The 27,500-nt window shown below is 65.5% G+C and overlaps 1 non-coding gene across 1 annotated transcript; it reads right to left on the bottom strand.

Moving 5' to 3' along the window:
• Positions 1-10,298: 10,298 nt before the first annotated feature.
• LOC127041883 (5S ribosomal RNA) lies at positions 10,299-10,417 on the bottom strand. Its single transcript, XR_007771744.1, has one exon. It is a non-coding gene; the product is annotated as a 5S ribosomal RNA (ribosomal RNA).
• Between the last annotated feature and the right edge of the window lie 17,083 nt (positions 10,418-27,500).

The following is a 27,500-nucleotide window of genomic DNA, read 5'->3' on the forward strand; positions in this document are numbered from 1 at the left end:
TCTGGGGCGGGCTTAATAGTCGCTCCGGAGCAGGTCCGGGGAGGCTTAATAGTCGTCCCCCGGCAGGTCCGGGGGGCTTAATAGTCGACCCCCGGCAGGTCCGGGGCAAAATACTTCCAAGTCCCTTCCCGGCCACCAGGTCAACCCGGTTCCCTTCCCGGCCACCAGGTCTACCCGGTCCTCCGAAGGAGAACCGGGTTGACCTGGTGGCCGGTTGGAGAACCGGGTTGACCTGGTGGCCGTTTTGCTTTTCGGGCCGCGTTTCCCCCCACACCCAGGGCAGCGCACCGCCGCCCCCGTGGAACTCCGGGGCGGGCTTAATAGTCGCTCCGGAGCAGGTCCGGGGAGGCTTAATAGTCGACCCCCGGCAGGTCCGGGGGGCTTAATAGTCGACCCCCGGCAGGTCCGGGGAGGCTTAATAGTCGACCCCCGGCAGGTCCGGGGTGGCTTAATAGTCGTCCCCCGGCAGGTCCGGGGGGCTTAATAGTCGACCCCCGGCAGGTCCGGGGCAAAATACTTCCAAGTCCCTTCCCGGCCACCAGGTCAACCCGGTCCTCCGAAGGAGAACCGGGTTGACCTGGTGGCCGGTTGGAGAACCGGGTTGACCTGGTGGCCGTTTTGCTTTTCGGGCCGCGTTTCCCCCCACACCCAGGGCAGCGCACCGCCGCCCCCGTGGAACTCCGGGGCGGGCTTAATAGTCGCTCCGGAGCAGGTCCGGGGGGCTTAATAGTCGACCCCCGGCAGGTCCGGGGAGGCTTAATAGTCGTCCCCCGGCAGGTCCGGGGGGCTTAATAGTCGACCCCCGGCAGGTCCGGGGAGGCTTAATAGTCGTCCCCCGGCAGGTCCGGGGGGCTTAATAGTCGACCCCCTGGCAGGTCCGGGGCAAAATACTTCCAAGTCCCTTCCCGGCCACCAGGTCAACCCGGTTCCCTTCCCGGCCACCAGGTCTACCCGGTCCTCCGAAGGAGAACCGGGTTGACCTGGTGGCCGGTTGGAGAACCGGGTTGACCTGGTGGCCGTTTTGCTTTTCGGGCCGCCTTTCCCCCCACACCCAGGGCAGCGCACCGCCGCCCCCGTGGAACTCTGGGGCGGGCTTAATAGTCGCTCCGGAGCAGGTCCGGGGAGGCTTAATAGTCGTCCACCGGCAGGTCCGGGGGGCTTAATAGTCGACCCCCGGCAGGTCCGGGGGGCTTAATAGTCCTCCCCCAGGCTCTCCGGGCAAATCTTCCAGGTGCTCCCCCAAATCTCTCCGGGGAAGGCTTCCAGCTCGACCCCCGGGCTCTCCGGGGCAGGCTTCCAGATCGTCCCCCGGGCTCTCCGGGGATGGCTTCCATGTGCTCCCCCAGGCTCTCTGGGGAAGGCTTCCAGCTCGTCCCCCTGGCTCTCCGGGGAAGAGTCCCAGGTGCTCCCCCAGCCTGTCCGGGAAGGCTTCCGTGTCGTCCCCCAAGCTCTCCGGGGAAGGATTCCAGGTCGTCCCCCAGGGTCTCCGGGGAAGGCTTCCAGGTGCTCCCCCAGGCTCTCCGGGGAAGGCTACCAGGCCGTCCCCAGGCTCTCCGGGGAAGTGTTCCAGATGCTCCCCCAGTCTGTCCGGGGAAGGCTTCCAGGTGCTCCCCCAGGCTCTCCGGGGAAGGCTTCCAGATCGTCCGTCCCCCAGGCGCTCCGGGGAAGACTTCCAGTTCGTCCGTCCCCCCGTGGCTCTCGGGGGAAGGCTTCCAGCTCGACCCCCGGGCTCTCCGGGGCAGGCTTCCAGATCGTCCCCCGGGCTCTCCGGGGAAGGCTTCCATGTGCTCCCCCAGACTCTGCATGGAAGGCTACCAGGTCGTCCCCCTGGCTCTCCGGGGAAGGCTTCCAGTTCGTCCCCCAAGCTCTCCGGGGAAGAGACCCAGGTGCTCCCCCAGTCTTTCCAGGAAGGCTTCCATGTCGTCCCCCTGGCTCTCCGGGGAAGGCTTCCAGATCGTCCGTCCCCCAGGCGCTCCGGGGAAGACTTCCAGTTCGTCCGTCCCCCCGTGGCTCTCGGGGGAAGGCTTCCAGCTCGACCCCCGGGCTCTCCGGGGCAGGCTTCCAGATCGTCCCCCGGGCTCTCCGGGGAAGGCTTCCATGTGCTCCCCCAGACTCTGCATGGAAGGCTACCAGGTCGTCCCCCTGGCTCTCCGGGGAAGGCTTCCAGTTCGTCGCCCAAGCTCTCCGGGGAAGAGACCCAGGTGCTCCCCCAGTCTTTCCAGGAAGGCTTCCATGTCGTCGCCCTGGCTCTCCGGGGAAGGCTTCCAGTTCGTCCCCCAAGCTCTCCGGGGAAGGCTTCAGAGGTGCTCCCCCAGGCTCTCTGGGGAAGGCTTCCAGCTCGTCCCCCTGGCTCTCCGGGGAAGGATTCCAGGTCGTCAACCAGGCTCTCCGGGGAAGGCTTCAAAGGTGCTCCCCCAGGCTCTCTGGGGAAGGCTTCCAGCTCGTCCCCCTGGCTCTCCGGGGAAGGATTCCAGGTCGTCAACCAGGCTCTCCGGGGAAGGCTTCAAAGGTGCTCCCCCAGGCTCTCTGGGGAAGGCTTCCAGCTCGTCCCCCTGGCTCTCCGGGGAAGAGTCCCAGGTGCTCCCCCAGTCTGTCCGGGAAGGCTTCCGTGTCGTCCCCTCCGGGCGCTCCGGGGAAGGCTTCCAGCTCGTCCCCCTGGCTCTCCGTGGAATGCTACCAGTTCGTCCCCCAGGCTCTCCGGGGAAGGCTTCCAGTTCGTCCCCCAGGCTCTCCGGGGAAGAGTCCCAGGGGCTCCCCCAGTCTTTCCGGGAAGGTTTCCACGTCGTCCCCCAAACTCTCCGGGGAAGGCTTCCAGGTCGTCCCCCAGGCTCTCCGGGGAAGAGTCCCAGGTGCTCCGCCAGTCTGTCCGGGAAGGCTTCCGCGTCGTCCCCCAAGCTCTCCGGGGAAGGATTCCTGGTCGTCCCCCCGGCTCTCCGGGGAAGGCTACCAGGCCGTCCCCAGGCTCTCCGGGGAAGTGCTCCAGATGCTCCCCCAGTCTGTCCGGGCAAGGCTTCCAGGTGCTCCCCCAGGCGCTCCGGGGAAGACTTCCAGTTCGTCCGTCCCCCCGTGGCTCTCGGGGGAAGGCTTCCAGCTCGACCCCCGGGCTCTCCGGGGCAGGCTTCCAGTTCGTCCGTCCCCCAGGCTCTCCGGGGTGAGGCTTCCGTGTCGTCCACGCCCGGCGCTCCGGGCTAAGGCTTCCGGGCCGTTCCCCCAGACTCCCCGGGGTGAGCCTTCACGGTCCTCTGCCGAACCTTCGTGGAGCGGGTCGTCCGCAGGGAAGCGGCTGGCTGTCCGAATCGGCAAAGTCCCCTTTCCCCAGGTAATCTCAAGTTTGTCCACAGGAGGGCAGCACTGCTCCTCCGTGTGCCCGATCCAAACGACCGGGAGCGAGTCACTCTCCGCGTCCGAGGAGGGAGCGCCCTGGGCGGCTCGCCCTGCGGCGGGGACCCGGTCTCGGAGGGCCCGATCCTTCTTTCGGTTTTTTTTTTTTTTTTTTTTTTTTTTTTTTTTTTTTTCCTCCTGCCCGCTTTTTAGCTCCGGGGACCGGCGGGACCTTCCGGCGTTCTCCGGTCAACTTTCGGACGGAGCCCGCGGGAAGCCACACACCCGCCGTCCTCAGGCCAGGCCATGCTTCCAGCTCGTCCCCCTGGCTCTCCGGGGAAGGATTCCTGGTCGTCCCCCCGGCTCTCCGGGGAAGGCTACCAGGCCGTCCCCAGGCTCTCCGGGGAAGTGTTCCAAATGCTCCCCCGGTCTGTCCGGGGAAGGCTTCCAGGTCGTCCCCCACGCTCTCCGGGGAAGGCTTCCAGATCGTTCCCCAGGCGCTCCGGGGAAGCCTTCCGGGTCGTCCGTCCCCCAGGCGCTCCGGGGAAGACTTCCAGTTCGTCAGTCCCCCCGGGGCGCTCGGAGGAAGACTTCCAGCTCGACCCCCGGGCTCTCCGGGGCAGGCTTCCAGTTCGTCCGTCCCCCAGGCTCTCCGGGGTGAGGCTTCCGTGTCGTCCACGCCCGGCGCTCCGGGCTAAGGCTTCCGGGCCGTTCCCCCAGACTCCCCGGGGTGAGGCTTCACGGTCCTCTGCCGAACCTTCGTGGAGCGGGTCGTCCGCCGGGAAGCGGCTGGCTGTCCGAATCGGCAAAGTCCCCTTTCCCCAGGTAATCTCAAGTTTGTCCACAGGAGGGCAGCACTGCTCCTCCGTGTGCCCGATCCAAACGACCGGGAGCGAGTCACTCTCCGCGTCCGAGGAGGGAGCGCTCTGGGCGGCTCGCCCTGCGGCGGGGACCCGGTCTCGGAGGGCCCGATCCTTCTTTCGGTTTTTTTTCCCTCCTGCCCGCTTTTTAGCTCCGGGGACCGGCGGGACCTTCCGGCGTTCTCCGGTCAACTTTCGGACGGAGCCCGGGGGAAGCCACACACCCGCCGTCCTCAGCCCAGGCCATGCTTCCAGTTCGTCCCCCTGGCTCTCCGGGGAAGGCTACCAGGTCGTTCCCCAGGCTCCCCGGGGAAGGCTACCAGGTCGTCCCCCAGGCTCTCCGGGGAAGGCTTCCGTGTCGTCCCCCAGGCTCTCCGGGGAAGAGTCCCAGGTGCTCCCCCAGTCTGTCCGGGAAGGCTTCCGTGTCGTCCCCCAAGCTCTCCGGGGAAGGCTACCAGGTCGTCCCCCAGGCTCTCCGGGGAAGGCTACCAGGTCGTCCCCCAGGCTCTCCGGGGAAGGCTACCAGGTCGTCCCCCAGGCTCTCCGGGGAAGTGTTCCAGATGCTCCCCCAGTCTGTCCGGGCAAGGCTTCCAGGTCGTCCCCCATGCTCTCCGGGGAAGGCCTCCAGATCGTCCCCCAGGCGCTCCGGGGAAGAGTTCCAGCTGCTCCCCCGGGCTCTCCGGGGAAGGCTACCAAGTCGTCCCACAGGCTCTCCGGGGAAGTGTTCCAGATGCTCCCCCAGTCTGTCCGGGGAAGGCTTCCAGGTCGTCCCCCATGCTCTCCGGAGCAGGCTTCCAGATCGTCCCCCAGGCTCTCCGGGGAAGACTTCCAGTTCGTCCGTCCGCCAGGCTCTCCGGGGTGAGGCTTCCGTGTCGTCCCACCCCCCACCCCGGGCGCTCCGGGGTAAGGCTTCCGGGCCGTTCCCCCAGACTCCCCGGGGTGAGGCTTCACGGTCCTCTGCCGAACTCTCGTGGAGCGGGTCGTCCGCCGGGAAACGGTTGGCTGTCCGAATCGGCAAAGTCCCCTTTCCCGAGGTAATCTCAAGTTTGTCCACAGGAGGGCAGCACTGCTCCTCCGTGTGCCCGATCCAAACGACCGGGAGCGAGTCACTCTCCGCGTCCGAGGAGGGAGCGCCCTGGGCGGCTCGCCCTGCGGCGGGGAGCCGGTCTCGGAGGGCCCGATCCTTTTTTCGGTTTTTTTTTTTTTTTTTTTTTTTTTTTTTTTTTTTTTTCCTCCCCTGCCCGCTTTTTAGCTCCGGGGACCGGCGGGACCTTCCGGCGTTTTCCGGTCAACTTTCGGACGGAGCCCGGGGAAAGCCACACACCCGCCGTCCCCAGGCCAGGCCAGGCTTCCAGCTCGTCCCCCTGGCTCTCCGGGAAAGGCTTCCATGTCTTCCCCCAAGCTCTCCGGGGAAGGCTTCCAGGTCGTCCCCCAGGCTCTCCGGGGAAGGCTTCAAGGTGCTCCCCCGGGCTCTCCGGGGAAGGCTACCAGGTCGTTCCCCAGGCTCTCCGGGGAAGGCTACCAGGTCGTCCCCCAGGCTCTCCGGGGAAGGCTACCAGGTCGTCCCCCAGGCTCTCCGGGGAAGGGTTCCAGATGCTCCCCCAGTCTGTCCGGGGAAGGCTTCCAGGTCGTCCCCCGTGCTCTCCGGGGAAGGCCTCCAGATCGTCCCCCAGGCGCTCCGAGGAAGGGTTCCAGGTGCTCCCCCGGGCTCTCCGGGGAAGGCTACCAGGTCGCTCCCCAGGCTCTCCGGGGAAGGCTACCAGGTCGCTCCCCCAGGCTCTCCGGGGAAGAGATAGCAGGTGCTCCCCCAGTCTGCTCCGGGGAATTCTTCCGATGTCGTCCCCCAAGCTCTTCCGGGGAAGGATTCCAGGTCGTCCCCCATGCTCTCCGGGGAAGGCCTCCAGATCGTCCCCCAGGCGCTCCGAGGAAGGGTTCCAGGTGCTCCCCCGGGCTCTCCGGGGAAGGCTACCAGGTCGCTCCCCAGGCTCTCCGGGGAAGGCTACCAGGTCGTCCCCCAGGCTCTCCGGGGAAGAGAAGCAGGTGCTCCCCCAGTCTGTCCGGGGATTCTTCCGTGTCGTCCCCCAAGCTCTCCGGGGAAGGATTCCAGGTCGTCCCCCAGGCTCTCTGGGGAAGGCTACCAGGTCGTCCCCCAGGCTCTCCGGGGAAGTGTTCCAGATGCTCCCCCAGTCTGTCCGGGGAAGGCTTCCAGGTCGTCCAACATGCTCTCCGGGGAAGGCCTCCAGATCGTCCGTCCCCCAGGCGCTCCGGGGAAGAGTTCCAGGTGCTCCCCCGGGCTCTCCGGGGAGGGCTACCAGGTCGTCCCCCAGGCTCTCCGGGGAAGAGAAGCAGGTGCTCCCCCAGCCTGTCCGGGAAGGCTTCCGTGTCTTCCCCCAAGCTCTCCGGGGAAGGCTTCCAGGTCGTCCCCCATGCTCTCCGGGGCAGGCTTCCGGATCGTCCCCCGGCTCTCCGGGGAAGGCTTTCCGTTCGTCCGTCCCCCAGGCTCTCCGGGGTGAGGCTTCCGTGTCGTCCCACCCACCACCCCGGGCGCTCCGGGGTCAGGCTTCCGGGCCGTTCCCCAAGACTCCCCGGGGTGAGGTTTCACGGTCCTCTGCCGAACTCTCGTGGAGCGGGTCGACCGCCGGGAAGCGGCTGGCTGTCCGAATCGGCAAAGTCCCCTTTCCCGAGGTAATCTCAAGTTTGTCCACAGGAGGGCAGCACTGCTCCTCCGTGTGCCCGATCCAAACGACCGGGAGCGAGTCACTCTCCGCGTCCGAGGAAGGAGCGCCCTGGGCGGCTCGCCCTGCGTCGGGGACCCGGTCTCGGAGGGCCCGATCCTTTTTTCGGTTTTTTTTTTTTTTTTTTTCTTCCTTTATTTGCCCACCACTTTTCCCTGCCCGCTTTTTACCTCCGGGGACCGGTGGGAAATTCCGGCGTTCTCCCGTCAAATTTCGGACGGAGCCCGGGGGGAGCCACACTCCCGCCCTGGCGCGGGCCGCCGCGGGGCAGGGGAGGAGGGACAGGGGGATATCCTGCGGGCCGACGGCCGGTCGCGGGGTCCGTCCGAGTCCCCCCGGGCACCCGGGACTCCCCCCGATAGCACGGGAGCCGTGGGTCCTCCGCGCGGGACGCCCGGGGGAGCCGCACGCCCGCTCTGGCCCCGGGCAGCCTCGAGGGCGGAAGGGACGGACCGGGGGAGGTCCTGCGGGCCGACGGCCGGCGGCAGGGTCCGAGCGAGTCCGCCCGGGGCCCTGGGAGCCCCCCTGAGAGTTTGGGAGGCGTGGGTCCTCCGTGGAGGGAGCCGGGGGAAGCCACACGCCCGCCGTCCTCAGGCCGGGCCAGGCCTCCGCTGGGCCGCCGCGGGGCGATTCGGGGCGGTCCTGCGGGCGGGGGGCCGGGCTCAGAGGCTCCGAAGGGGTCCGGCCGAGTCCGCCCAGGAGCCCGGGGACTCCCCCTGAGAGTTTGGGAGCGGTGGGTCCTCCGTGGAGGGAGCCCCGGGGAGCCACACACCCGCCGTCCTTAGCGCAGGCCAGGCCTCGCCCGGGCCGCCGCGGGGGGACTCGGGGCGGACCTGCGGGCCGAGGCCCCGGCTCAGAGGCCCCGAAGGGGTCCGGCCGAGTCCGCCCGCAGCCCGGGGACTCCCCCTGAGAGTTTGGGAGCGGTGGGTCCTCCGTGGAGGGAGCCCCGGGGAGCCACACACCCGCCGTCCTTAGCGCAGGCCAGGCCTCGCCCGGGCCGCCGCGGGGGGACTCGGGGCGGACCTGCGGGCCGAGACCCCGGCTCAGAGGCCCCGAAGGGGTCCAGGCGAGTCCGCCCGGAGCCCGGGGACTCCCCCAGAGAGTTTGGGAGCTTTGGGTCCTCCGTGGAGGGAGCCCGGGGGAGCCACACACCCGCCGTCCTTACCGCAGGCCAGGCCTCGCCCGGGCCCCCGCGGGGGGACTCGGGGCGGACCTGCGGGCCGAGACCAAGGCTCAGAGGCCCCGAAGGGGTCCGGCCGAGTCCGCCCGCAGCCCGGGGACTCCCCCTGAGAGTTTGGGAGCGGTGGGTCCTCCGTGGAGGGAGCCCCGGGGAGCCACACACCCGCCGTCCTTAGCGCAGGCCAGGCCTCGCCCGGGCCGCCGCGGGGGGACTCGGGGCGGACCTGCGGGACGAGACCCCGGCTCAGAGGCCCCGAAGGGGTCCGGGCGAGTCCGCCCGGAGCCCGGGGACTCCCCCAGAGAGTTTGGGAGCTTTGGGTCCTCCGTGGAGGGAGCCCGGGGGAGCCACACACCCGCCGTCCTTAGCGCAGGCCAGGCCTCGCCCGGGCCGCCGCGGGGGGACTCGGGGCGGACCTGCGGGCCGAGGCCCCGGCTCAGAGGCCCCGAAGGGGTCCGGGAGAGTCCGCCCGCAGCCCGGGGACTCCCCCTGAGAGTTTGGGAGCGGTGGGTCCTCCGTGGAGGGAGCCCGGGGGAGCCACACACCCGCCGTCCTTAGCGCAGGCCAGGCCTCGCCCGGGCCGCCGCGAGGGGACTCGGGGCGGACCTGCGGGCCGAGGCCCCGGCTCAGAGGCCCCGAAGGGGTCCGGCCGAGTCCGCTCGGAGCCCGGGGACTCCCCCTGAGAGTTTGGGAGGCCTCGGTCCTCCGTGGAGGGAGCCGGGGGAAGCCACACACCCGCCGTCCTCAGGCCAGGCCAGGCCCTCGCCCGGGCCGCCGCGGGGGGACTCGGGGCGGACCTGCGGGCCGAGGCCCCGGCTCAGAGGCCCCGAAGGGGTCCGGGGCGAGTCCGCCCGGAGCCCGGGGACTCCCCCTGAGAGTTTGGGAGCGGTGGGTCCTCCGTGGAGGGAGCCCGGGGGAGCCACACACCCGCCGTCCTTAGCGCAGGCCAGGCCTCGCCCGGGCCCCCGCGGGGGGACTCGGGGCGGACCTGCGGGCCGAGGCCCCGGCTCAGAGGCCCCGAAGGGGTCCGGCCGAGTCCGCTCGGAGCCCGGGGACTCCCCCTGAGAGTTTGGGAGCGGTGGGTCCTCCGTGGAGGGAGCCGGGGGCAGCCACACACCCGCCGTCCTCAGGCCAGGCCAGGCCCTCGCCCGGGCCGCCGCGGGGGGACTCGGGGCGGACCTGCGGGCCGAGGCCCCGGCTCAGAGGCCCCGAAGGGGTCCGGGCGAGTCCGCCCGCAGCCCGGGGACTCCCCCTGAGAGTTTGAGAGCGGTGGGTCCTCCGTGGAGGGAGCCCCGGGGAGCCACACACCCGCCGTCCATAGCGCAGGCCAGGCCTCGCCCGGGCCCCCGCGGGGGGACTCGGGGCGGACCTGCGGGCCGAGGCCCCGGCTCAGAGGCCCCGAAGGGGTCAGGGAGAGTCCGCCCGCAGCCCTGGGACTCCCCCTGAGAGTTTGGGAGCGGTGGGTCCTCCGTGGAGGGAGCCCGGGGGAGCCACACACCCGCCGTCCTTAGCGCAGGCCAGGCCTCGCCCGGGCCGCCGCGAGGGGACTCGGGGCGGACCTGCGGGCCGAGGCCCCGGCTCAGAGGCCCCGAAGGGGTCCGGCCGAGTCCGCTCGGAGCCCGGGGACTCCCCCTGAGAGTTTGGGAGCGGTGGGTCCTCCGTGGAGGGAGCCGGGGGAAGCCACACACCCGCCGTCCTCAGGCCAGGCCAGGCCTCCGCTGGGCCGGTGCGAGGGGACTCGGGGCGGTCCTGGGGGCCGAGGCCCCGGCTCAGAGGCCCCGAAGGAGTACGGGCGAGTCCGCCCGGGACCCCGGGTCCCCCCCTGAGATTTTGGGAGCGGTGAGTCCTCCGTGGTGGGAGCCCGGGGGAGCCACCCACCCGTCGAACTCAAGCCGGGCCAGGCCTCGCCTGCTCTGCCGCGGGGGCGCTCGGGGCGGTCCTGCGAGCCGGGGGCCGGGCTCAGAGGCTCCGTAGGGGTCCGGGCCGGTCCCTCCGGGGCCCCGGGTCTCCCCCTGAAAGTTTGAGAATCCCGGGTCCTCGGTCGAGTCGGCCCCTGGGACCCCGGTCCCCGCCGTCCGTCCCTCCGGTCCCTCGGGCGGGGGGGAACTCGGGGGCGAGGAGGCTGCTTTTCGTCCCCCGCCCCGGTTCCTTCCTCCCTCCCTCCCTGCCCGGAAAAGGAGGGAGCCGGCCGGGACCGGGAAAAGCTGCCTACGGCACCTGGGATTCCCAGGCGGTCACCCATCCAAGTACTAGCCAGGCCCGGGACGGTTTACCTTCCGAGATCGGACGGGATCGGGGGCTTTCGGTCCGGTATGGCCGTAGGCACCCGGCTCCGCGCCTCCTCGTCCGCTTCACGGCCCCCGCCTCCACCGCCGCCGACGCATATGGCCTGCCCGACCGCAACGGTCTCGGGCCAATTTGGGGAGAGAGAGAAGAAACGATGAAGAAGTAGGGAGGGAAAAAAAAATTTCTGCTCCGGGGACCCGGGTGACCTTCCAGCACCGCCTGGAGTCTGTGGGCAAAATTTGGAAAAAAAAAAAAAAAAAAAAAAAATTAAAATCTTCCAGGTGCCCGATCCAAACGACCGGGTTCAAGTCGCTCTCCGCGGCCGAGGAGGGTGAGCCCCGGGCGGCTTGCCGGGCGGCGGGGACCCGGTCTCGGAGGTCCCGATCCTTTTTTTTTTTTTTTTTTTAAATTTACTCCGCCGGGGAACGGGGTTACCTTCCAGCAGTGCCTGGAGCCTCGGGGCAAAATTTGCTAAAATTTCCCATGTGCTCGATCCAAACGCCCGGGGGCAAGTCGTTGTCCGCGGTCGTGGAGGGTGAGCCCTGGGCGTCTTCAAAGTCGTTCCCCAGGCGGCGGTCTCGGCGAAATATTTTTCCAAGTCCCTTCCAGGCCACCAGGTCTACCCGGTTCTCCCTCCGGCGGTCGGGGCTCCGGGGGTACCTGGTGGTCGGTTCGCCCGCCGGCCACCAGGTCCACCCGGTTCACCCTCCGGCGGACGGAGCTCCGGGTTGACCCGGTGGCCGGTCGGAGAACCGGGTTGACCCGGTGGCCGGTCGGAGCTCCGGGTTGATCCGGTGGCCGGTCGGAGAACCGGGTTGACCTGGTGGCCGGTCGGAGCTCCGGGTTGACCTGGTGGCCGGTCGGAGAACCGGGTTGACCTGGTGGCCGGTCGGAGCTCCGGGTTGACCTCGTGGCCGGTCGGAGCTCCGGGTTGACCTGGTGGCCGGTCGGAGAACCGGGTTGAGCTGGTGCCCGGTCGGAGCTCCGGGTTGACCTCGTGGTCGGTCGGAGCTCCGGGGAGACCTAGTGCCAGGTCGGAGAACCGGGTTGACCTGGTGCCCGTTCGGAGGACCGGGTTGACCTGGTGGCCGGTCGGAGCTCCGGGTTGACCTGGTGGCCGGTCGGAGAACCGGGTTGACCTGGTGCCCGGTCGGAGCTCCGGGTTGACCTGGTGCCCGGTCGGAGCTCCGGGGAGACCTCGTGGCCGGTCGGAGAACCGGGTTGACCTGGTGGCCGGTCGGAGCTCCGGGTTGACCTGGTGCCCGGTCGGAGCTCCGGGTTGACCTCGTGGCCGGTCGGAGAACCGGGTTGACCTGGTGGCCGGTCGGAGCTCCGGGTTGACCTCGTGGCCGGTCGGAGAACCGGGTTGACCTGGTGGCCGGTCGGAGCTCCGGGGAGACCTAGTGTCAGGTCGGAGAACCGGGTTGACCTGGTGGCCGGTCGGAGAACCGGGTAGACCTGGTGCCCGTTCGGAGGACCGGGTTGACCTGGTGGCCGGTCGGAGCTGCGGGTTGACCTGGTGGCCGGTCGGAGAACCGGGTTGACCTGGTGGCCGGTCGGAGCTCCGGGTTGACCTGGTGGCCGGTCGGAGAACCGGGTTGACCTGGTGGCCGGTGGGAGCTCCGGGTTGACCTGGTGGCCGGTCGGAGCTCCGGGTTGACCTGGTGGCCGGTCGGAGAACCGGGTTGACCTGGTGGCCGGTCGGAGCTCCGGGATGACCTGGTGGCCGGTCGGAGAACCGGGTTGACCTGGTGCCCGGTCGGAGCTCCGGGTTGACCTGGTGGCCCGTTGGAGAACCGGGTTGACCTCGTGGCCCGTTGGAGAACCGGGTTGACCTCGTGGCCGGTTGGAGAACCGGGTAGACCCGGTGGCCGATTGGAGAACCGGGTAGACCCGGTGGCCGATTGGAGAACCGGGTTGACCTGCTGGCCGGTTGGTCCCGAGTTAATCTCACCTTGTTCCACAGGAGGGCAGCATTTCAGCAGGCGCTGACTCCCATCGAACCGATCCAGACGACGGAGGGCAAGTCTCTTTACGCGAACGAGGAGGGTGAGCCCCGGGCGGCTTGCCTGGCGGCGGGGACCCGGTCTCGGAGGACCGGAGCCTTTATTCGAGAATTTTCCCTTTCTTTGCTCCAGGGACCGGGGTGACCTCCCGGCAGTGTCCGGAGTCTCCTTGCAGAAAGTGTTATAATCTTCCAAGTGCCCGATCCAAAAGACCGGGGTCAATTCTCCCTCCGCGGCCGAGGAGGGTGAGCCGCAAGCGGCTTGCCTGGAAGCGGCTACCCGGTCACGGTGGTCCCGATCCTTATTTGGAAAAAAAATTTTTTTTTTGGCTCCAGGGACCGGGGGGACCTTCTAGCAGTGCCCGGAGTCTCCGGTGAAATTTTGTAAAAATTTTCCATGTGCCCGATCCAAACGACCGGGGCGAGTCGCTCTCCGCGGCCGAGGAGGGTGAGCCCTGAGCGGCTTGCCTGGAAGCGGCTACCCGGTCACGGTGGTCCCGATCCTTATTTGGAAAAAAAATTTTTTTTTGGCTCCAGGGACCGGGGGGACCTTCTTGCAGTGCCCGGAGTCTCCGGTGAAATTTTGTAAAAATTTTCCATGTGCCCGATCCAAACGACCGGGGCGAGTCGCTCTCCGCGGCCGAGGAGGGTGAGCCCTGAGCGGCTTGCCTGGAAGCGGCTACCCGGTCACGGTGGTCCCGATCCTTATTTGGAAAAAAAATTTTTTTTTTGGCTCCAGGGACCGGGGGGACCTTCTAGCAGTGCCCGGAGCCTCCGGTGAAATTTTGTAAAAATTTTCCATGTGCCCGATCCAAACGACCGGGGCGAGTCGCTCTCCGCGGGCGAGGAGGGTGAGCCCCGAGCGGCTTGCCGGGCGGCGGGGACCCGGTCTCGGAGGTCCCGATGGAGACTGGAGAAAAAATTGATTTTCTTCGCTCCGGGGACCGGGGGCACCTTCCTGCGGCGCCGGGAGCCTCTGGGGAAAATTTGGGATCCAAACCCCCTTCCTTGTGAGAGATCCAGTAGACCGGGGTCAAGTCGCTCTCCGCGGCCGAGGAGGGTGAGCCCCGAGCGGCTTGCCGGGCGGCGGGGACCCGGTCACGGAAGTCCCGATGGAGACTGGGGAAAAAATTGATTTTCTTCGCTCCGGGGACCGGGGGCACCTTCCTGCGGCGCCGGGATGCTCTGGGGAAAATTTGGGATCCAAACACCCTTCCTTGTGAGAGATCCAGGAGACCGGGGTCAAGTCGCCCTCCGCGGCCGAGGAGGGTGAGCCCCGAGCGGCTTGCCGGGCGGCGGGGACCCGGTCTCGGAAGTCCCGACGGAGATTGGGGGAAAAAAGGATTTTCTTCGCTCGGGGGACCGGGGGAACCTTCCTGCAGCCCCCGGAAGCTCTGGGGAAAATTTGGGATCCGAACACCCTTCCGTGTGCGAGATCCAAAAGACCGGGGTCGAGTCGCTCTCCGCGGCCGAGGAGGGTGAGCCCCGAGCGGCTTGCCTGGAAGCGGCTACCCGGTCACGGTGGTCCCGATCCTTATTTGGAAAAAAAATTTTTTTTTTGGCTCCAGGGACCGGGGGGACCTTCTAGCAGTGCCCGGAGCCTCCGGTGAAATTTTGTAAAAATTTTCCATGTGCCCGATCCAAACGACCGGGGCGAGTCGCTCTCCGCGGGCGAGGAGGGTGAGCCCCGAGCGGCTTGCCGTGCGGCGGGGACCCGGTCTCGGAGGTCCCGATGGAGACTGGAGAAAAAATTGATTTTCTTCGCTCCAGGGACCGGGGGGACCTTCTAGCAGTGCCCGGAGCCTCCGGTGAAATTTTGTAAAAATTTTCCATGTGCCCGATCCAAACGACCGGGGCGAGTCGCTCTCCGCGGCCGAGGAGGGTGAGCCCCGAGCGGCTTGCCGGGCGGCGGGGACCCGGTCTCGGAGGTCCCGATGGAGACTGGAGAAAAAATTGTTTTTCTTCGCTCCGGGGACCGGGGGCACCTTCCTGCGGCGCCGGGAGCCTCTGGGGAAAATTTGGGATCCAAACACCCTTCCTTGTGAGAGATCCAGGAGACCGGGGTCAAGTCGCCCTCCGCGGCCGAGGAGGGTGAGCCCCGAGCGGCTTGCCGGGCGGCGGGGACCCGGTCTCGGAAGTCCCGACGGAGATTGGGGAAAAAATTGATTTTCTTCGCTCCGGGGACCGGGGGAACCTTCCTGCAGCCCCCGGAAGCTCTGGGGAAAATTTGGGATCCGAACACCCTTCCGTGTGCGAGATCCAATAGACCGGGGTCGAGTCGCTCTCCGCGGCCGAGGAGGGTGAGCCCTGAGCGGCTTGCCTGGAAGCGGCTACCCGGTCAGGGTGGTCCCGATCCTTATTTGGAAAAAAAATTTTTTTTTGGCTCCAGGGACCGGGGGGACCTTCTAGCAGTGCCCGGAGTCTCCGTTGAAATTTTGTAAAAATTTTCCATGTGCCCGATCCAAACGACCGGGGCGGGTCGCTCTCCGCGGCCGAGGAGGGTGAGCCCTGAGCGGCTTGCCTGGAAGCGGCTACCCGGTCACGGTGGTCCCGATCCTTATTTGGAAAAAAAATTTTTTTTTTGGCTCCAGGGACCGGGGGGACCTTCTAGCAGTGCCCGGAGCCTCCGGTGAAATTTTGTAAAAATTTTCCATGTGCCCGATCCAAACGACCGGGGCGAGTCGCTCTCCGCGGCCGAGGAGGGTGAGCCCCGAGCGGCTTGCCGGGCGGCGGGGACCCGGTCTCGGAGGTCCCGATGGAGACTGGAGAAAAAATTGTTTTTCTTCGCTCCGGGGACCGGGGGCACCTTCCTGCGGCGCCGGGAGCCTCTGGGGAAAATTTGGGATGAAAACCCCCTTCCTTGCGAGAGATCCAGTAGACCGGGGTCAAGTCGCTCTCCGCGGACGAGGAGGGTGAGCCCCGAGCGGCTTGCCGGGCGGCGGGGACCCGGTCTCGGAAGTCCCGATGGAGACTGGGGAAAAAATTGATTTTCTTCGCTCCGGGGACCGGGGGCACCTTCCTGCGGCGCCGGGATGCTCTGGGGAAAATTTGGGATCCAAACACCCTTCCTTGTGAGAGATCCAGGAGACCGGGGTCAAGTCGCCCTCCGCGGCCGAGGAGGGTGAGCCCCGAGCGGCTTGCCGGGCGGCGGGGACCCGGTCTCGGAAGTGCCGACGGAGATTGGGGAAAAAAATTGATTTTCTTCGCTCCGGGGACCGGGGGAACCTTCCTGCAGCCCCCGGAAGCTCTGGGGAGAATTTGGGATCCGAACACCCTTCCGTGTGCGAGATCCAAAAGACCGGGGTCGAGTCGCTCTCCGCGGCCGAGGAGGGTGAGCCCTGAGCGGCTTGCCTGGAAGCGGCTACCCGGTCAGGGTGGTCCCGATCCTTATTTGGAAAAAAAATTTTTTTTTTGGCTCCAGGGACCGGGGGGACCTTCTAGCAGTGCCCGGAGCCTCCGGTGAAATTTTGTAAAAATTTTCCATGTGCCCGATCCAAACGACCGGGGCGGGTCGCTCTCCGCGGCCGAGGAGGGTGAGCCCCGAGCGGCTTGCCGGGCGGCGGGGACCCGGTCTCGGAGGTCCCGATGGAGACTGGAGAAAAAAGTTGTTTTTCTTCGCTCCGGGGACCGGGGGCACCTTTCTGCGGCGCCGGGAGCCTCTGGGGAAAATTTGGGATCCAAACACCCTTCCTTGTGAGAGATCCAGGAGACCGGGGTCAAGTCGCCCTCCGCGGCCGAGGAGGGTGAGCCCCGAGCGGCTTGCCGGGCGGCGGGGAACCCGGTCTCGGAAGTCCCGACGGAGATTGGGGAAAAAATGATTTTCTTCGCTCCGGGGACCGGGGGAACCTTCCTGCAGCCCCCGGAAGCTCTGGGGAAAATTTGGGATCCGAACACCCTTCCGTGTGCGAGATCCAAAAGACCGGGGTCGAGTCGCTCTCCGCGGCCGAGGAGGGTGAGCCCTGAGCGGCTTGCCTGGAAGCGGCTACCCGGTCAGGGTGGTCCCGATCCTTATTTGGAAAAAAAATTTTTTTTTTTGGCTCCAGGGACCGGGGGGACCTTCTAGCAGTGCCCGGAGCCTCCGGTGAAATTTTGTAAAAATTTTCCATGTGCCCGATCCAAAAGACCGGGGCGGGTCGCTCTCCGCGGCCGAGGAGGGTGAGCCCCGAGCGGCTTGCCGGGCGGCGGGGACCCGGTCTCGGAGGTCCCGATGGAGACTGGAGAAAAAGTTGTTTTTCTTCGCTCCGGGGACCGGGGGAACCTTCCTGCAGCCCCCGGAAGCTCTGGGGAAAATTTGGGATCCGAACACCCTTCCGTGTGCGAGATCCAAAAGACCGGGGTCGAGTCGCTCTCCGCGGCCGAGGAGGGTGAGCCCCGAGCGGCTTGCCGGGCGGCGGGGACCCGGTCTCGGAAGTCTCGGCGGATATTGGGGAAAAAATTGATTTTCTTCGCTCCGGGGACCGGGGGAACCTTCCTGCAGCACCCGGAAGCCCTGGGGAAAATTTGGGAGCCAAACCCCCTTCCTTGTGAGAGATCCAGGAGACCGGGGTCAAGTCGCCCTCCGCGGCCGAGGAGGGTGAGCCCCGAGCGGCTTGCCGGGCGGCGGGGACCCGGTCTCGGAAGTCCCGATGGAGATTGGGGAAAAAAATTGATTTTCTTCGCTCCGGGGACCGGGGGAACCTTCCTGCAGCCCCCGGAAGCTCTGGGGAAAATTTGGGATCCAAACACCCTTCCTTGTGAGAGATCCAGGAGACCGGGGTCAAGTCGCCCTCCGCGGCCGAGGAGGGTGAGCCCCGAGCGCCTTGCCGGGCGGCGGGGACCCGGTCTCGGAAGTCCCGATGGAGATTGGAGAAAAAATTGATTTTCTTCGCTCCGGGGACCGGGGGCACCTTCCTGCAGCACCCGGAAGCCCTGGGGAAAATTTGGGATCCAAACACCCTTCCTTGTGAGAGATCCAGGAGACCGGGGTCAAGTCGCCCTCCGCGGCCGAGGAGGGTGAGCCCCGAGCGGCTTGCCGGGCGGCGGGGACCCGGTCTCGGAAGTCTCGGCGGATATTGGGGAAAAAATTGATTTTCTTCGCTCCGGGGACCGGGGGCACCTTCCTGCAGCACCCGGAAGCCCTGGGGAAAATTTGGGATCCAAACACCCTTCCTCGTGAGAGATCCAGGAGACCGGGGTCAAGTCGCCCTCCGCGGCCGAGGAGGGTGAGCCCTGAGCGGCTTGCCTGGAAGCGGCTACCCGGTCACGGTGGTCCCGATCCTTATTTGGAAAAAAAAAATTTTTTTTGGCTCCAGGGACCGGGGGGACCTTCTAGCAGTGCCCGGAGTCTCCGGTGAAATTTTGTAAAAATTTTCCTTGTGCCCGATCCAAACGACCGCGGCGAGTCCCTCTCCGCGGCCGAGGAGGGTGAGCCCCGAGCGGCTTGCCGGGCGGCGGGGACCCGGTCTCGGAAGTCCCGATGGAGATTGGAGAAAAAATTGATTTTCTTCGCTCCGGGGACCGGGGGCACCTTCCTGCAGCACCCGGAAGCCCTGGGGAAAATTTGGGATCCAAACACCCTTCCTTGTGAGAGATCCAGGAGACCGGGGTCAAGTCGCCCTCCGCGGGCGAGGAGGGTGAGCCCCGAGCGGCTTGCCGGGCGGCGGGGACCCGGTCTCGGAAGTCTCGGCGGATATTGGGGAAAAAATTGATTTTCTTCGCTCCGGGGACCGGGGGCACCTTCCTGCAGCACCCGGAAGCCCTGGGGAAAATTTGGGATCCGAACACCCTTCCGTGTGCGAGATCCAAAAGACCGGGGTCGAGTCGCTCTCCGCGGCCGAGGAGGGTGAGCCCTGAGCGGCTTGCCTGGAAGCGGCTACCCGGTCACGGTGGTCCCGATCCTTATTTGGAAAAAAAATTTTTTTTTTGGCTTCAGGGACCGGGGGGACCTTCTAGCAGTGCCCGGAGCCTCCGGTGAAATTTTGTAAAAATTTTCCATGTGCCCGATCCAAACGACCGGGGCGAGTCGCTCTCCGCGGCCGAGGAGGGTGAGCCCCGAGCGGCTTGCCGGGCGGCGGGGACCCGGTCTCGGAGGTCCCGATGGAGACTGGAGAAAAAATTGTTTTTCTTCGCTCCGGGGACCGGGGGCACCTTCCTGCGGCGCCGGGAGCCTCTGGGGAAAATTTGGGATCCAAACCCCCTTCCTTGCGAGAGATCCAGTAGACCGGGGTCAAGTCGCTCTCCGCGGGCGAGGAGGGTGAGCCCCGAGCGGCTTGCCGGGCGGCGGGGACCCGGTCTCGGAAGTCCCGATGGAGACTGGAGAAAAAATTGATTTTCTTCGCTCCGGGGACCGGGGGCACCTTCCTGCGGCGCCGGGATGCTCTGGGGAAAATTTGGGATCCAAACACCCTTCCTTGTGAGAGATCCAGGAGACCGGGGTCAAGTCGCCCTCCGCGGCCGAGGAGGGTGAGCCCCGAGCGGCTTGCCGGGCGGCGGGGACCCGGTCTCGGAAGTCCCGACGGAGATTGGGGAAAAAAAGGATTTTCTTCGCTCCGGGGACCGGGGGAACCTTCCTGCAGCACCCGGAAGCCCTGGGGAAAATTTGGGATCCAAACACCCTTCCTTGTGAGAGATCCAGGAGACCGGGGTCAAGTCGCCCTCCGCGGCCGAGGAGGGTGAGCCCCGAGCGGCTTGCCGGGCGGCGGGGACCCGGTCTCGGAAGTCTCGGCGGATATTGGGGAAAAAATTGATTTTCTTAGCTCCGGGGACCGGGGGCACCTTCCTGCAGCACCCGGAAGCCCTGGGGAAAATTTGGGATCCAAACACCCTTCCTCGTGAGAGATCCAGGAGACCGGGGTCAAGTCGCCCTCCGCGGGCGAGGAGGGTGAGCCCTGAGCGGCTTGCCTGGAAGCGGCTACCCGGTCACGGTGGTCCCGATCCTTATTTGGAAAAAAAAATTTTTTTTGGCTCCAGGGACCGGGGGGACCTTCTAGCAGTGCCCGGAGTCTCCGTTGAAATTTTGTAAAAATTTTCCTTGTGCCCGATCCAAACGACCGCGGCGAGTCGCTCTCCGCGGCCGAGGAGGGTGAGCCCCGAGCGGCTTGCCGGGCGGCGGGGACCCGGTCTCGGAGGTCCCGATGGAGACTGGAGAAAAAATTGTTTTTCTTCGCTCCGGGGACCGGGGGCACCTTCCTGCGGCGCCGGGAGCCTCTGGGGAAAATTTGGGATCCAAACACCCTTCCTTGTGAGAGATCCGGGAGACCGGGGTCAAGTCGCCCTCCGCGGCCGAGGAGGGTGAGCCCCGAGCGGCTTGCCGGGCGGCGGGGACCCGGTCTCGGAAGTCCCGACGGAGATTGGGGAAAAAATTGATTTTCTTAGCTCCGGGGACCGGGGGCACCTTCCTGCAGCCCCCGGAAGCCCTGGGGAAAATTTGGGATCCGAACACCCTTCCGTGTGCGAGATCCAAAAGACCGGGGTCGAGTCGCTCTCCGCGGCCGAGGAGGGTGAGCCCTGAGCGGCTTGCCTGGAAGCGGCTACCCGGTCACGGTGGTCCCGATCCTTATTTGGAAAAAAATTTTTTTTTTGGCTCCAGGGACCGGGGGGACCTTCTAGCAGTGCCCGGAGTCTCCGGTGAAATTTTGTAAAAATTTTCCATGTGCCCGATCCAAACGACCGGGGCGGGTCGCTCTCCGCGGGCGAGGAGGGTGAGCCCCGAGCGGCTTGCCGGGCGGCGGGGACCCGGTCTCGGAGGTCCCGATGGAGACTGGAGAAAAAGTTGTTTTTCTTCGCTCCCGGGACCGGGGGCACCTTCCTGCGGCGCCGGGAGCCTCTGGGGAAAATTTGGGATCCAAACACCCTTCCTTGCGAGAGATCCAGGAGACCGGGGTCAAGTCGCTCTCCGCGGCCGAGGAGGGTGAGCCCCGAGCGGCTTGCCGGGCGGCGGGGACCCGGTCTCGGAAGTCCCGACGGAGATTGGGGAAAAAATTGATTTTCTTCGCTCCGGGGACCGGGGGCACCTTCCTGCGGCGCCGGGAGCCTCTGGGGAAAATTTGGGATCCAAACACCCTTCCTTGTGAGAGATCCAGGAGACCGGGGTCAAGTCGCCCTCCGCGGCCGAGGAGGGTGAGCCCCGAGCGGCTTGCCGGGCGGCGGGGACCCGGTCTCGGAAGTCCCGACGGAGATTGGGGAAAAAAATTGATTTTCTTCGCTCCGGGGACCGGGGGAACCTTCCTGCAGCCCCCGGAAGCTCTGGGGAAAATTTGGGATCCGAACACCCTTCCGTGTGCGAGATCCAATAGACCGGGGTCGAGTCGCTCTCCGCGGCCGAGGAGGGTGAGCCCTGAGCGGCTTGCCTGGAAGCGGCTACCCGGTCAGGGTGGTCCCGATCCTTATTTGGAAAAAAAATTTTTTTTTTGGCTCCAGGGACCGGGGGGACCTTCTAGCAGTGCCCGGAGCCTCCGGTGAAATTTTGTAAAAATTTTCCATGTGCCCGATCCAAACGACCGGGGCGGGTCGCTCTCCGCGGACGAGGAGGGTGAGCCCTGAGCGGCTTGCCGGAGCGGCGGGACCCGGTCTCGGATGGTCCCGATGGAGACTTGGAGAAAAAAATTGTTTTTCTTCGCTCCAGGGACCGGGGGCACCTTCTAGCAGTGCGCCGGGAGCCTCTGGGGAAAATTTGGGATCAAACACCTTTCCTGTGCCGAGATCCAGACGACCGGGGTCAAGTCGCTCTCCGCGGCCGAGGAGGGTGAGCCCCGAGCGGCTTGCCGGGCGGCGGGGACCCGGTCTCGGAGGTCCCGATGGAGACTGGAGAAAAAATTGTTTTTCTTCGCTCCGGGGACCGGGGGCACCTTCCTGCGGCGACGGGAGCCTCTGGGGAAAATTTGGGATCCAAACCCCCTTCCTTGCGAGAGATCCAGTAGACCGGGGTCAAGTCGCTCTCCGCGGCCGAGGAGGGTGAGCCCCGAGCGGCTTGCCGGGCGGCGGGGACCCGGTCTCGGAAGTCCCGATGGAGACTGGGGAAAAAATTGATTTTCTTCGCTCCGGGGACCGGGGGCACCTTCCTGCGGCGCCGGGATGCTCTGGGGAAAATTTGGGATCCAAACACCCTTCCTTGTGAGAGATCCAGGAGACCGGGGTCAAGTCGCCCTCCGCGGCCGAGGAGGGTGAGCCCCGAGCGTCTTGCCGGGCGGCGGGGACCCGGTCTCGGAAGTCCCGACGGAGATTGGGGAAAAAAAGGATTTTCTTCGCTCCGGGGACCGGGGGAACCTTCCTGCAGCCCCCGGAAGCTCTGGGGAAAATTTGGGATCCGAACACCCTTCCGTGTGCGAGATCCAAAAGACCCGGGTCGAGTCGCTCTCCGCGGCCGAGGAGGGTGAGCCCTGAGCGTCTTGCCTGGAAGCGGCTACCCGGTCACGGTGGTCCCGATCCTTATTTGGAAAAAAAATTTTTTTTTTTGGCTCCAGGGACCGGGGGGACCTTCTAGCAGTGCCCGGAGCCTCCGGTGAAATTTTGTAAAAATTTTCCATGTGCCCGATCCAAACGACCGGGGCGAGTCGCTCTCCGCGGCCGAGGAGGGTGAGCCCCGAGCGGCTTGCCGGGCGGCGGGGACCCGGTCTCGGAGGTCCCGATGGAGACTGGAGAAAAAATTGATTTTCTTCGCTCCGGGGACCGGGGGCACCTTCCTGCGGCGCCGGGATGCTCTGGGGAAAATTTGGGATCCAAACACCCTTCCTTGTGAGAGATCCAGGAGACCGGGGTCAAGTCGCCCTCCGCGGCCGAGGAGGGTGAGCCCCGAGCGCCTTGCCGGGCGGCGGGGACCCGGTCTCGGAAGTCCCGATGGAGATTGGGGAAAAAATTGATTTTCTTCGCTCCGGGGACCGGGGGAACCTTCCTGCAGCCCCCGGAAGCTCTGGGGAAAATTTGGGATCCGAACCCCCTTCCGTGTGCGAGATCCAGGAGACCGGGGTCAAGTCGCTCTCCGCGGCCGAGGAGGGTGAGCCCAGAGCGGCTTGCCTGGAAGCGGCTACCCGGTCACGGTGGTCCCGATCCTTATTTGGAAAAAAATTTTTTTTTTTGGCTCCAGGGACCGTGGGGACCTTCTAGCAGTGCCCGGAGCCTCCGGTGAAATATTGTAAAAATTTTCCATGTGCCCGATCCAAACGACCGGGGTCAAGTCGCTCTCCGCGGCCGAGGAGGGTGAGCCCCGAGCGGCTTGCCGGGCGGCGGGGACCCGGTCTCGGAAGTCCCGATGGAGATTGGAGAAAAAATTGATTTTCTTCGCTCCGGGGACCGGGGGCACCTTCCTGCAGCACCCGGAAGCCCTGGGGAAAATTTGGGATCCAAACACCCTTCCTTGTGAGAGATCCAGGAGACCGGGGTCAAGTCGCCCTCCGCGGCCGAGGAGGGTGAGCCCCGAGCGGCTTGCCGGGCGGCGGGGACCCGGTCTCGGAAGTCTCGGCGGAGATTGGGGAAAAAATTGATTTTCTTCGCTCCGGGGACCGGGGGCACCTTCCTGCAGCACCCGGAAGCCCTGGGGAAAATTTGGGATCCAAACACCCTTCCGTGTGCGAGATCCAAAAGACCGGGGTCGAGTCGCTCTCCGCGGCCGAGGAGGGTGAGCCCTGAGCGGCTTGCCTGGAAGCGGCTACCCGGTCACGGTGGTCCCGATCCTTATTTGGAAAAAAAATTTTTTTTTTGGCTTCAGGGACCGGGGGGACCTTCTAGCAGTGCCCGGAGCCTCCGGTGAAATTTTGTAAAAATTTTCCATGTGCCCGATCCAAACGACCGGGGCGAGTCGCTCTCCGCGGCCGAGGAGGGTGAGCCCCGAGCGGCTTGCCGGGCGGCGGGGACCCGGTCTCGGAGGTCCCGATGGAGACTGGAGAAAAAATTGTTTTTCTTCGCTCCGGGGACCGGGGGCACCTTCCTGCGGCGCCGGGAGCCTCTGGGGAAAATTTGGGATCCAAACCCCCTTCCTTGCGAGAGATCCAGTAGACCGGGGTCAAGTCGCTCTCCGCGGGCGAGGAGGGTGAGCCCCGAGCGGCTTGCCGGGCGGCGGGGACCCGGTCTCGGAAGTCCCGATGGAGACTGGAGAAAAAATTGATTTTCTTCGCTCCGGGGACCGGGGGCACCTTCCTGCGGCGCCGGGATGCTCTGGGGAAAATTTGGGATCCAAACACCCTTCCTTGTGAGAGATCCAGGAGACCGGGGTCAAGTCGCCCTCCGCGGCCGAGGAGGGTGAGCCCCGAGCGGCTTGCCGGGCGGCGGGGACCCGGTCTCGGAAGTCCCGACGGAGATTGGGGAAAAAAAGGATTTTCTTCGCTCCGGGGACCGGGGGAACCTTCCTGCAGCACCCGGAAGCCCTGGGGAAAATTTGGGATCCAAACACCCTTCCTTGTGAGAGATCCAGGAGACCGGGGTCAAGTCGCCCTCCGCGGCCGAGGAGGGTGAGCCCCGAGCGGCTTGCCGGGCGGCGGGGACCCGGTCTCGGAAGTCTCGGCGGATATTGGGGAAAAAATTGATTTTCTTAGCTCCGGGGAACGGGGGGCACCTTCCTGCAGCACCCGGAAGCCCTGGGGAAAATTTGGGATCCAAACACCCTTCCTCGTGAGAGATCCAGGAGACCGGGGTCAAGTCGCCCTCCGCGGCCGAGGAGGGTGAGCCCTGAGCGGCTTGCCGGGCGGCGGGGACCCGGTCTCGGAAGTCCCGATGGAGATTGGAGAAAAAATTGATTTTCTTCGCTCCGGGGACCGGGGGCACCTTCCTGCAGCACCCGGAAGCCCTGGGGAAAATTTGGGATCCAAACACCCTTCCTTGTGAGAGATCCAGGAGACCGGGGTCAAGTCGCCCTCCGCGGCCGAGGAGGGTGAGCCCCGAGCGGCTTGCCGGGCGGCGGGGATCCGGTCTCGGAAGTCTCGGCGGATATTGGGGAAAAAATTGATTTTCTTCGCTCCGGGGACCGGGGGCACCTTCCTGCAGCACCCGGAAGCCCTGGGGAAAATTTGGGATCCAAACACCCTTCCTCGTGAGAGATCCAGGAGACCGGGGTCAAGTCGCCCTCCGCGGCCGAGGAGGGTGAGCCCTGAGCGGCTTGCCTGGAAGCGGCTACCCGGTCACGGTGGTCCCGATCCTTATTTGGAAAAAAAAATTTTTTTTGGCTCCAGGGACCGGGGGGACCTTCTAGCAGTGCCCGGAGTCTCCGGTGAAATTTTGTAAAAATTTTCCATGTGCCCGATCCAAACGACCGGGGCGGGTCGCTCTCCGCGGCCGAGGAGGGTGAGCCCCGAGCGGCTTGCCGGGCGGCGGGGACCCGGTCTCGGAGGTCCCGATGGAGACTGGAGAAAAAGTTGTTTTTCTTCGCTCCGGGGACCGGGGGCACCTTCCTGCGGCGCCGGGAGCCTCTGGGGAAAATTTGGGATCCAAACACCCTTCCTTGCGAGAGATCCAGGAGACCGGGGTCAAGTCGCCCTCCGCGGCCGAGGAGGGTGAGCCCCGAGCGCCTTGCCGGGCGGCGGGGACCCGGTCTCGGAAGTCCCGACGGAGACTGGGGAAAAAATTGATTTTCTTCGCTCCGGGGACCGGGGGAACCTTCCTGCAGCCCCCGGAAGCTCTGGGGAAAATTTGGGATCCGAACACCCTTCCGTGTGCGAGATCCAAAAGACCGGGGTCGAGTCGCTCTCCGCGGCCGAGGAGGGTGAGCCCCGAGCGGCTTGCCGGGCGGCGGGGACCCGGTCTCGGAAGTCTCGGCGGATATTGGGGAAAAAATTGATTTTCTTCGCTCCGGGGACCGGGGGAACCTTCCTGCAGCACCCGGAAGCCCTGGGGAAAATTTGGGAGCCAAACCCCCTTCCTTGTGAGAGATCCAGGAGACCGGGGTCAAGTCGCCCTCCGCGGCCGAGGAGGGTGAGCCCCGAGCGGCTTGCCGGGCGGCGGGGACCCGGTCTCGGAAGTCCCGATGGAGATTGGGGAAAAAATTGATTTTCTTCGCTCCGGGGACCGGGGGAACCTTCCTGCAGCCCCCGGAAGCTCTGGGGAAAATTTGGGATCCGAACCCCCTTCCGTGTGCGAGATCCAGGAGACCGGGGTCAAGTCGCTCTCCGCGGCCGAGGAGGGTGAGCCCAGAGCGTCTTGCCTGGAAGCGGCTACCCGGTCACGGTGGTCCCGATCCTTATTTGGAAAAAAATTTTTTTTTTTGGCTCCAGGGACCGTGGGGACCTTCTAGCAGTGCCCGGAGCCTCCGGTGAAATTTTGTAAAAATTTTCCATGTGCCCGATCCAAACGACCGGGGTCAAGTCGCTCTCCGCGGCCGAGGAGGGTGAGCCCCGAGCGGCTTGCCGGGCGGCGGGGACCCGGTCTCGGAAGTCCCGACGGAGATTGGGGAAAAAATTGATTTTCTTCGCTCCGGGGACCGGGGGAACCTTCCTGCAGCCCCCGGAAGCTCTGGGGAAAATTTGGGATCCGAACACCCTTCCGTGTGCGAGATCCAAAAGACCGGGGTCGAGTCGCTCTCCGCGGCCGAGGAGGGTGAGCCCTGAGCGGCTTGCCTGGAAGCGGCTACCCGGTCACGGTGGTCCCGATCCTTATTTGGAAAAAAAATTTTTTTTTTGGCTCCAGGGACCGGGGGGACCTTCTAGCAGTGCCCGGAGCCTCCGGTGAAATTTTGTAAAAATTTTCCATGTGCCCGATCCAAACGACCGGGGCGAGTCGCTCTCCGCGGCCGAGGAGGGTGAGCCCCGAGCGGCTTGCCGGGCGGCGGGGACCCGGTCCCGGAGGTCCCGATGGAGACTGGAGAAAAAGTTGTTTTTCTTCGCTCCGGGGACCGGGGGCACCTTCCTGCGGCGCCGGGAGCCTCTGGGGAAAATTTGGGATCCAAACACCCTTCCTTGTGAGAGATCCAGGAGACCGGGGTCAAGTCGCCCTCCGCGGCCGAGGAGGGTGAGCCCCGAGCGGCTTGCCTGGAAGCGGCTACCCGGTCACGGTGGTCCCGATCCTTATTTGGAAAAAAAAATTTTTTTTGGCTCCAGGGACCGGGGGGACCTTCTAGCAGTGCCCGGAGTCTCCGGTGAAATTTTGTAAAAATTTTCCATGTGCCCGATCCAAACGACCGGGGCGAGTCGCTCTCCGCGGCCGAGGAGGGTGAGCCCTGAGCGGCTTGCCTGGAAGCGGCTACCCGGTCACGGTGGTCCCGATCCTTATTTCGAAAAAAAAAATTTTTTTGGCTCCGGCGACCGGGGGGACCTTCTAGCAGTGCCCGGAGTCTCCGGTGAAATTTTGTAAAAATTTTCCATGTGCCCGATCCAAACGACCGGGGCGAGTCGCTCTCCGCGGCCGAGGAGGGTGAGCCGCAAGCGGCTTGCCTGGTTGCGGCTACCCGGTCACGGTGGTCCCGATCCTTATTTCGAAAAAAAAAATTTTTTTTGGCTCCGGCGACCGGGGGGACCTTCTAGCAGTGCCCGGAGTCTCCGGGCAAATTTTGTAAAAATTTTCCACGTGCCCGATCCAAACGACCGGGGCGAGTCGCTCTCCGCGGCCGAGGAGGGTGAGCCCCGAGCGGCTTGCCTGGAAGCGTCTACCCGGTCACTGTGGTCCCGATCCTTATTTCGAAAAAAAATAAAAAAATTGGCTCCGGCTTCCTGGGGGACCTCCCAGCAGTGCCCGGAGTCTCTGGGGAAATTTTGGGAAAATTGCCTTTCCGTGGGCCCCATCCAAAGGACCTGGTGGAATTCTCTGTCTCTGGCCCAGGACGGTGATCCTCGGGCGGCTTGGGTGACCCGGTGGAGGCGGGGTGATCGATAGTTGCCCAAGTCGCCAAAAAAATTCTAAGTCCCCCCTCGTCCACCAGGTCAACCCACGGGGAGGCGGGCTGAAAAATTTTCTAAGTCCCCTCTCGGAGAGCAGGTCAACCCCATTGACTAGCATGGGGTTGACCTGGTGGTCGGTCGTCCCCTGGAAGTCCGAATGGGGTCGCCCGAGAGCGCCTCGTCCGACCGAGAGAACCAGGAGGTCGGCTTGAATTTCAGGTTGGTCCCGCTGAATGTGCGGGTGGCTTTTTCGAGGTTTCCTTTCAGAAAGGTGCGCGGAGATTTCAGAGGACAGGGTTTTCAGAACCTCTGAGAACCGGAGCTCAGCCTAGGGGACCAACA

Source organism: Gopherus flavomarginatus (assembly GCF_025201925.1).
Source record: "Gopherus flavomarginatus isolate rGopFla2 chromosome 13 unlocalized genomic scaffold, rGopFla2.mat.asm SUPER_13_unloc_7, whole genome shotgun sequence".
Classification (NCBI taxonomy): domain Eukaryota; kingdom Metazoa; phylum Chordata; order Testudines; family Testudinidae; genus Gopherus; species Gopherus flavomarginatus.